The 8,867-nt window shown below is 49.3% G+C and overlaps 1 pseudogene; it reads left to right on the forward strand.

The window, feature by feature from the left end:
- Positions 1-169: 169 nt before the first annotated feature.
- Positions 170-2,481, forward strand: LOC121133087 (annotated as a pseudogene).
- The last annotated feature ends 6,386 nt before the right edge of the window (positions 2,482-8,867 follow it).

Raw genomic sequence — 8,867 nt, forward strand, 5'->3', positions numbered from 1 at the left:
CACCCTGTGCCACCTGCTCCCCAACCCCCCGGGGACCCGGAGCCTGAGCACACCGACGCCGAACCCGCTGCCACCGCTGCTGTGTCTGTGTCCGAACTGAGTGGAGGCATTGCCACTTCTCCCGAGACATGAAGATGTTCAGGTGGGGTGGGGGTGCCGGACTGGGCCCATGAAGCAGTTGTGCCTGTTTTGGCAGTGCACTGCGCCCGTGCAGCTGTATGCCTCTTGTGCGGGGAGGCAGGGAAGGAGGATACAGTGGAAGGAGAGGAAGAGAAATTTGGTTGAGCCTCATGGAGTGTACAATTTGCAAAGAAATCGTCCACCCTGGCTGCCACCGTCAGGGCCTCCACAGTTGGAGCAGCACATGGTACGCCCAAACCCTGGAAGCCCAGAGCCTGACTCTATCTTTGGCTGCTGGATCCGACCACCTCCTGCCTCGAGTTGCCTGGCTTCGTGTCTTTCAGAACCTGGGACCCCAAGAGCTATGTGTCTTCATGCGAGTCTGCCAGACTTGGAGTCGCTGGTGCTAAGACAAACGTCTGTGGCCTAGGATGGACCTAAACTGAAGGAAGTCACTGACCCCACCCATGCTTAGTGGAGTTGTTCACCACCAGCCTCATGCTCTGGACATCAGCTGGACAGCTGTCTCCAAAAAGCAGCTCATGTGGCTTCTGAACCGACTGCAAGGCCTGCAGGAGTTGGTGCTTTCTGGGTGCTCCTGGCTCTCCGTCTCAGCCCTAGGCTCGGCCCCACTTCCATCACTTGTGCTCTTGGACATCCACTGGATTGAAGATGTCAAAGACTCACAGCTTCGTGAGTTGCTGCTGCTTCCACCAGACACTAAACCAGGACAAACAGAGAGCAGAGGGTGGCTGCAGGGTGTGGCAGAACTTTGCCTGACAGGCCTGGAACTCACTGATGCCTCCCTGAGGCTCTTACTGCACCACAATGTCCAGCTCAGTGCCCTGGATTTGAATCACTGAGCCCATGTTGGGGACCCAAGTGTCCACCTCCTCACAGATCCCACTTCCCCTCTCCGAGATACAGTGGTGCACTCCAGTCTTTCTGGATGCCACCGCCTCATGGACCACTGCCTTCCACTGTTCCATTGCTGCTCACATCTTCACCACCTGGACCTATGCTCCTGCCACAAGTTCTCACCTGAAGCTTGTGCCTGGTTGGCAGCTGCTGGGTCACCTGGCCCCTTTTGATGCCCAGAAGAGAAACTACTTTTCAAGGATATCTAGTTGGGTGCCTATGCTCCCTTCTCCTAGGACTGTACCTCTCACCTTTATTCCACCCATGGGAGGCCAGGTTATTTCTCTTCCTGACTTGGTGCTCCTTTGAGTTTAATGACTTGAGCTTCCTGCCCAGTGACTTGAGCCAGCCTTCCTCTCCCACATGCACTGATATCTCTGGGGTTCCTGCTTCCCACCTGTGCCTTCCCCCACTTCACTCACTGTCCATCCCCTGGGGAAGTGGGTCAAGAGGTACTGGGGAGGGGCTGAGCCAAAGGGATGGTGGGAGGGGCAGTGAAGGTGCAAGTGTCAAGTAGGGAAGAATGAGGGGAAGTGGTATCTAGTACACAGGATACTGGGTGTGGGGAGGGCAGAAAGCAGACCAACAAGGGTTCAGGGAACAAAAACCAGTTGGGTGGGATGGGGGGCCAAAAAGGGAAACCAGAGGAGCAATTGGGGAGCCAGGTATCAGATAGGGGACTCTAGAAATCAAGAAATGCCGGCACTGGGGGCTGGGAGAGGAGCAGATACGGAGATAGTACCCTCTCTGGGGTTACCCCTCTCCCTTCCACCCAGATTCCACTTCTTTGCCCCACCAAGACTCCTTGAATGTCACTTAAGATGGCAGCTATTGCAAGAAGTAGAGCCATGGGCTACCTGTTGTCCAGCTCGTGGTCCAGGGGAGTGGTGAGGGGTAGCCCAGACCCCCTGCCTGGCTCTCTACACAATATATGAACATTCATCTGTACTGAAGTGTTACTTGAACCCAGGGAACCCCGGACTTGGGGGATTGTGGTGTGAGTGGACCAGCTTGACCAAGACTGGGCTGGTGCATACCCAGTTGGGACTGTCCCACCCCAGATCTTACTGTCTTGAACAGCTCCACCCCTCTGACTTGAGTTGGAGGTGGGAGATGTCAGCTTAAAGATGAGCAAGATGGGACTTCTCCATTTTGGCTCTTCCCATTCTTTCATCATCATGGAAACATGTGTCCCATTTGCCTAGGGAACTGCCACTCCTGGATGCATGGAAATAGCAGCCAATGGGAATCAGTGCTAAGACTAGTAATGGTCCCTCTTAGTTGCTGTGGAAACTTAGCAACAGACTCTTGGCATCTCCCCTCTCTCCACCCCTTCCCTTCATCCGGTGTGGGGGTAGGGTTCAAGAACCTGAGTGAGTAGTCAGGTCTAGGTCTCACTCAACTTAGACCAGGGGTAACTGGATTGTACCACATGGGGATGGGGGAGGGGAATCTATCCACATACCTGAGGTAACAGGAAGGTGCATGGGTTGGGGGCAGGACCTGGGTCGACCAAAGGCAGGAGGGAGGGGGGGCCTGGGATTGGAGAAAGGCTTGATGGGGCAGCTTGAGGGAGGGGCAGAGGCACCCGGCAAGGTGCAAGTGGGGTACCCAGCCTGGCTGGACCCCTTGAGCCCCCAAGTCTGTACAATATGGTTTGCTATAAAACTCAGAATCTTCTAAAAAAAAAGAAAAGAAAAGAAAAGAACTGCACTGAGTTGAGTTGGCTCAGTGGTTAAGAACACTTGCTGCTTTTATGGAGGACCTGGGTTCAACTCCCAGCACTCACATGAGAACTCCAGTTCCATAGGATCTTCTGACCACCAAAGGCAGCAATATTGAACATGATGCACAAACATAAATGATGATAAAACATTCATGTACAAAAACAAAAACAATCTTTAAAAAAGCAAACATAGAAAGAAAAATGTCACCATGAGTCAGTCTCAACAAAGAGTTGCCTGGAAGACAGATTGCCTAGCATGTATGAGCCCTATACCACAGCTTTACCACAAAATTCAAAAGGAAAAATAAAGGTTGAGCCAGTGAGATGGCTCAGTGTGTAAAGATGCTTGCCAGTAAACCTGACAACCTGACTTTGATCTGCAGGGCCCATATTGTGGACAGTGAGAACCCAATCCCTCAAGTTGTTCTGTGACAGCATATGGATATATTGCTCTCAACCCAGCCCCAAATGAAATAAAAATGTAGTAAATCTTAAAACACCATCACAAAACTCATAATTTGCACAATCAATGCTAATTAATATGTTTCAACAAGGTGATAGTGAAACATGTCTTTAATCCCAGTACTCAGAAGACAAAAGTAGGCAGATCTCTGAGATTGATGCCAGCAAAGTCTACAGAGCAAGTACAAGGACGGTCAGGGCTACACAGAGAAACCCTGTCTCAACAAAAAAGCCACACTAAAAATTAAATAAATAAAAATTAAAATAATGTTTCAAAAGCACATCCTTTGGTCCTTGTCTGCCAATCAGATACCTTGTTGCACCCTCTGATCTCAGCAGGAACCCACCATGGCCCTGCTCCTGAACCCAGCAGGTACCAGCATCCCAGATCATGGTGCCCTCACCAACTTTGGACCCAGGACTCAGTGCTCCTTCCTCCTTGAATCATTACTCCAGGCTGAGTCAGACTGGCCTGCTGTCTGAGGACTCCTGTCCCTGCTCATCATTGCAAACCAGCAGCTGCTGCTGCCTGACTTGTCTGCCTCTTCAGCCACAGCTGCCACATTGGAGCAGCCTCAGTTCACATGGCTGTGCCATGTGTCTTTCCTCCCAGTATTGACTGGGGATGTCTGCATGCATAGCCTGTGGCTGCAGGTGGACATGGTGGTACCACAGGATTGTGTTGCCCAGGCTGGCCTCACAGACTTCAGGAGATCCCCCACCACCCAGTGCCTGGATGACAGTTGTGTGCTACCATGCTGGCTGGAAATTAGATTCAATCAAAGGCAGGGAACTGACATCCTCCTACTACCAATAGTGGGAACACCAATATTCTGATTGTCCAGTCATCTTGGACTATGTCTGACAGTGAGGGATTCCATGATGGCACTTTCACCTTGAGGACATGGCTGTGTTAACAATATCAGGCAGCATGCAAACATGTCAGAGGTTACAAACCAGAGTGCCAGGCTGGGGTGGTCACATGGCATGGTGAGTCTCCAAGTTCCATTCATGCCATTACACTAAACAAATGCGTGCTAGGTATATAGTTCAGTGGTTAGTGATAGTCTAGCTTATGTGAGGATCTGTGCTCCATCTCCAAGACTGTACCTCAACACCCACAAAATGCCTCCAGGTCCAGGGACCACTCTCAATACTGAGTGCATGAGTGCAGTCCTCAGGACCCCTATGGTGCAAGGAGAGAAACAACTCCCCCAAGATATCCTTGACTCCCACATACTCCTACACCCTACACACACACACACTCAAATGTGTAACTAAGAAATACAAAAAACAGTGCACATCCTGATATACACCTTCAAACCTAGCATGTGGGAGGCTGAAGCAGGTGGATCTCTAGGAGATCTCTAGGAGAGAGAGGCCAGCTTGGTCTACAGAATGAGAACCAGGACACCCAGAACTGCACAGAAACCCTGTCTCAACAACAACAACAAAACAAAATATTTGGTCTGAAGAGCACTTGCTGCTTTTCCAAGGGATCTGAGTTTATTTCCCAGCAATCACACTGGAAGACTACCCATTGGATATGTAGCCCTATGAGACTGCACCCATCCACAGTGGGGACAGCAGTTTCCTACTGGAATGCTGGTCTGGCCTCCAGAGTGACATCTTCAAGTGTCCTGTCGTACCTTCACACAAAGGCCAGTTTCTTAGGGCTCCACCTGCCAAGAGGAAGTGAGTACCAAGTAGACTAGAAACCTGAGAGGGGGTTCTCTGCAGGCAGCAACAAGGTTTAGTTGTCTCCCATTAAGCGGTTGTGTGAGTGGGCATGGATTCTCGGCCCTCTCCAAGCAAGCTAAATGAGTAGCAAGCTGGGAAGAGGATAGCATAGCACCCCTCTCCTCTCAGCTCTAAGGATCTCCCAGTAGGGAATGTACCAACTGCAGGGGTGTCTGCACTGGGACTTCAGATAGGGCCTGCACTTAAGGTTCCTCACCTCTCTATCGTGCTAGTGTTCTGACCAATCAGCATCCCAAGAACCCTGAAGTGAGAACACATGAGGATGTGGCAGAGGAGGAGACTCTGGGAGGAGCTACAGGGAGCAGCAAACAGTTGGCATTTGTACAGATATGGAGCCCGCCCAGCTCTACTGAGCACTGTGGGCTCAAGTTCACATGAGTTCTCCTGGTAGTTGTGAGCAGAGACTCAAGCTAGTCAGGGATGAGTATAGGGTTGGTTCTGGGATCCCAGGGAGCCAGCGCTGAAGGAGCCTTAGTGACACTGCAACACAGATGGCAGAGAGACTGATGGGCTTGCTTGTCTTGAAGGAAGCAACTGTGAAGAGTACATGTCTCTGGTGGCAACTGGGAGGATGGGTGTTGTCTCAGGAAATGGGGAAGGGGAGGAAGGCAGATCCCAGGGCCCAGGCTAGAGAAAGGGGTACCTATATGCATCTGAGCCCTGGGGTAAGAGATTCTTGTTGGGCACTAAGAAAACAGGACAAGGTCTGTGGCAACTTTGTATTTGGAGTGAAAGCAAAAGCTGAGCCTGGAAAGCCACACAAGACGAGCTCCTAAGAGGGCCTGAGGAGAGGACAGAAGAGGAAAGTAGGGGAGGAGAGTGGAGGGAAGGGGAAGGAGGGGAAATGAGAGCCGGGGGAAGGAGAGGAAGAGGAGGAGAAGGAGGAAGAGGAGGAGGAAGAAAGAGTTCTAGCCTCTGGAGACCTGCCCCTACTCTCCTTTGGTTTTACATTGCCCTGACTTTTCTGTCTCCTGCCTACATATCTAAGAATGGAAATTAGAGCACTGAGCATGCATGTTGGGTTAGTGTTCCATCATGATGCCACACCTCAACACAGGTATCCAGTATGCTGTATCAAGGAAGTGTGAAGTTCAGGCTTTGACCCTCTAGTTAGGCAAAACCCTCTCACCTGTGTGGGTCAGGTCATAACTCAGGACCCCTGACTTGACACAATGCCTGACAAGAGACCATGAACATGTAGCTCCTCTTCCCTCATCTCTTTGAAGTATCATGTGCTGGCTGGGCCCAAAGTCCAATCTAGCAACAACCTGCTGTGTTAAGTGCTTGGCTTCCTCCCAAGAACAGAGTCAAGATATCCTTCTGCCTCAGAGGGACATCTACTGTCCCTTTACATGGAAAGGATGACATTACCATCAGACAGGTCCTCATAGTTACAGGTTGCATGGTCATAACTGGGATAGAATTGGGGACACAGGGAGCAAGGCTTGGGATGAGGGAAGTCTATTTTGTTTCCTCCTAAAAGGTTGCTGATCCAAGCCAAATATGGAAAGTCATGTCAGTGATGAACCTATTAGGATAGGAACATAGACACCATAGTTCTGCTCTTGTGGCCCCTGCTTTTGTTTGTTTCAATTGGCTTTTCCAGTCAAATACCAAGAGAGGGTCCTTCTTCCTGATTTCCAAAAAATGGACTCAAGTATGTACTAGGTTTGGAGATGGATCTAGGCTTTCTAGAATCAGAAAGAATCTAGTGTGGCTTGGAAGCTAGATTTATGCTCTAGATCTTAGCACAAGCAGGGCCCATGCTTCCCCAGCCCTCTAGGAGATCAAAAATCCAGTCCTTGTCTAGAACCATACCCTCCACAATAGCTCTCAATCCAGATTTGCCTGCAAACTGCCCTGATGTCTGGTGCCAGGTCCCTCTTTCCCTTCACTCAGGGTCACTTTGTGATACTGTAGTGTCCCCAGCTTGCATCATCATGAGTTTAGTGACTATAGATGATGACAGGTAGTGTCATGTGGAATGTGCCACAAAAATGGACTCAAGGTGAGAAATGATGTTGAGTGTATAACTCAGCTACTATATCTTCTGACCTTAGTGTGTTCTGCCACACCTGCAGAAGTTGGGGGAGAGGTGGGTAGAATTTTGTTGCTATGTACTGCTGGCTGCTGGGTGGTAGGAGAGATTACCCATGTGGGACAAGCACAGGTTGGCTAACTGAGGCAGCCTTGTGGGCACAGCTGGGCCATTGTCTCTCTAGCTGTTGAATCACCACTAACCTGGGTTTTGGGAGACTCTATCCCCAGCTGGGAACAAACTGTCACTTTTTTTGCAAGGTTAGCAGTACCATACTGAATCCTAAGAGCTTTCCTGATTGCCATGCCTCTGATAAATTACATTATTTCCTCCAAAGTCCGAGGCCCCTAAGGTATCCATGCTTTCCCACATGCATGATGTTGCAGTGTGTGTGTGTGTGTGTGTGTGTGTGTGTGTGTGTGCATGTGAGTGCATACCCATGACATTTGTCTGTTTCATTCCCTACTCTGCCTGTTCCTTTTTACACCTCCCTCACCTCTGACCATGATATTGCTGCTTCATCTTAGTTGGGGAAGTTTGTCTACTCTGGGTCTTATCTAATTGATGATCCTCTCTCAGATGTGCCCCCCCATGACCCATCTTTCAGGCCTCTGTATGTTGGAGATCCCCAACTCACCTGTGTCAGGCAGCTTCTGCCCAACACACCAGTCAGTCAGGCCCCAGGCATGGCTTCCTCACAGAACAAGACTACCCTTCTCTTCTGGTCTTGTGGTCCTTCAATTTCTCCTGAATGTCTTTCCAGGTGAAAAGGTTGCCTCTGAGCAGCATGAACTGCAAATCCTCCAGAAATAAGTACTCTGCTTTCCTAAGTGTGCTTCTGTGCCCTTCCTGAACATAGACTCCATGACAGCTCTTTGGACTTTGTCTTTTAGACATTGAAGTCCAAATTCAGTAAAGTGGAGCCTGATTTGGAATAGGATCTTCTTAGAGATCAGGAGTTGGGCCACATTTCAGTTTGTTCATCTCCTCATGGACAGCAAGGAGTGGATAAAACAATATTCCAGAAACTTGGGATATCATGAAAATCAAGGATTTGGAGCTCAAAAGTAGTGCAAACAGACACTTGTCATTTTTATTACTGAAGTATCCTCTGATGACTATCCATGGTTTTCAACTTGACTATACGAAGAATGAATTAAAATGAAAATGACTGGACAGAGCTGTGAGAGATTTCTTCTTAATTATTTTTTTGAAGTAGGAAGACAATTCTAATTTGGGACAGAGGAATTATGAGTGAATGTCACTGATGCCTCACAGACTGACCACACAGCATTTAGACACACTAAATCAAAGGACTCCTGTAACTTGCAGCTAGAACTCCCAGTTGATCCTGCAGCTCCTTTGACTCACCTATTGGCACTTTTCCCTATCCTGTGCTGGACTCTACCTCTAGCACAACCACTGCGTGGATCACTTCTGTTTCCATATAGACTGATCAAATTTATATATCTTTAAAGAGGCAATAACCTGAAATCTGTTCCCAGAAATGTTTCCTAGCTTTTGGAATATCATATCCCATTCTGTGCCTTCTCTTCTTGGGCACGGAGGTAGCCAGGCTCTGAAGCGGATGCAGTCTGGACACAACCCATGGACTGGCCAGGCACTCAGATGGCAGCAAACACTTTCTCCTAAGCAGGCCTGAGTGAACATCACTGTGGGTGTGCCTATGATCAAAGAGGTTATCAATGCTTCCAAGGCCACCAGGTAGTTGCTCCCTTGTCTCTAGTGCTCATGAATGCTTGAGATTTGTTAACAGGGTGGTGTCTGGTGTCTGGAGTGGAAGTTTGCTGTGTTGATCAATTTTTCAATTTTTAGAATGTC

This window comes from Mesocricetus auratus, unplaced genomic scaffold (assembly GCF_017639785.1).
Source record: "Mesocricetus auratus isolate SY011 unplaced genomic scaffold, BCM_Maur_2.0 Super-Scaffold_100020, whole genome shotgun sequence".
NCBI classification, from domain to species: Eukaryota; Metazoa; Chordata; class Mammalia; order Rodentia; family Cricetidae; genus Mesocricetus; species Mesocricetus auratus.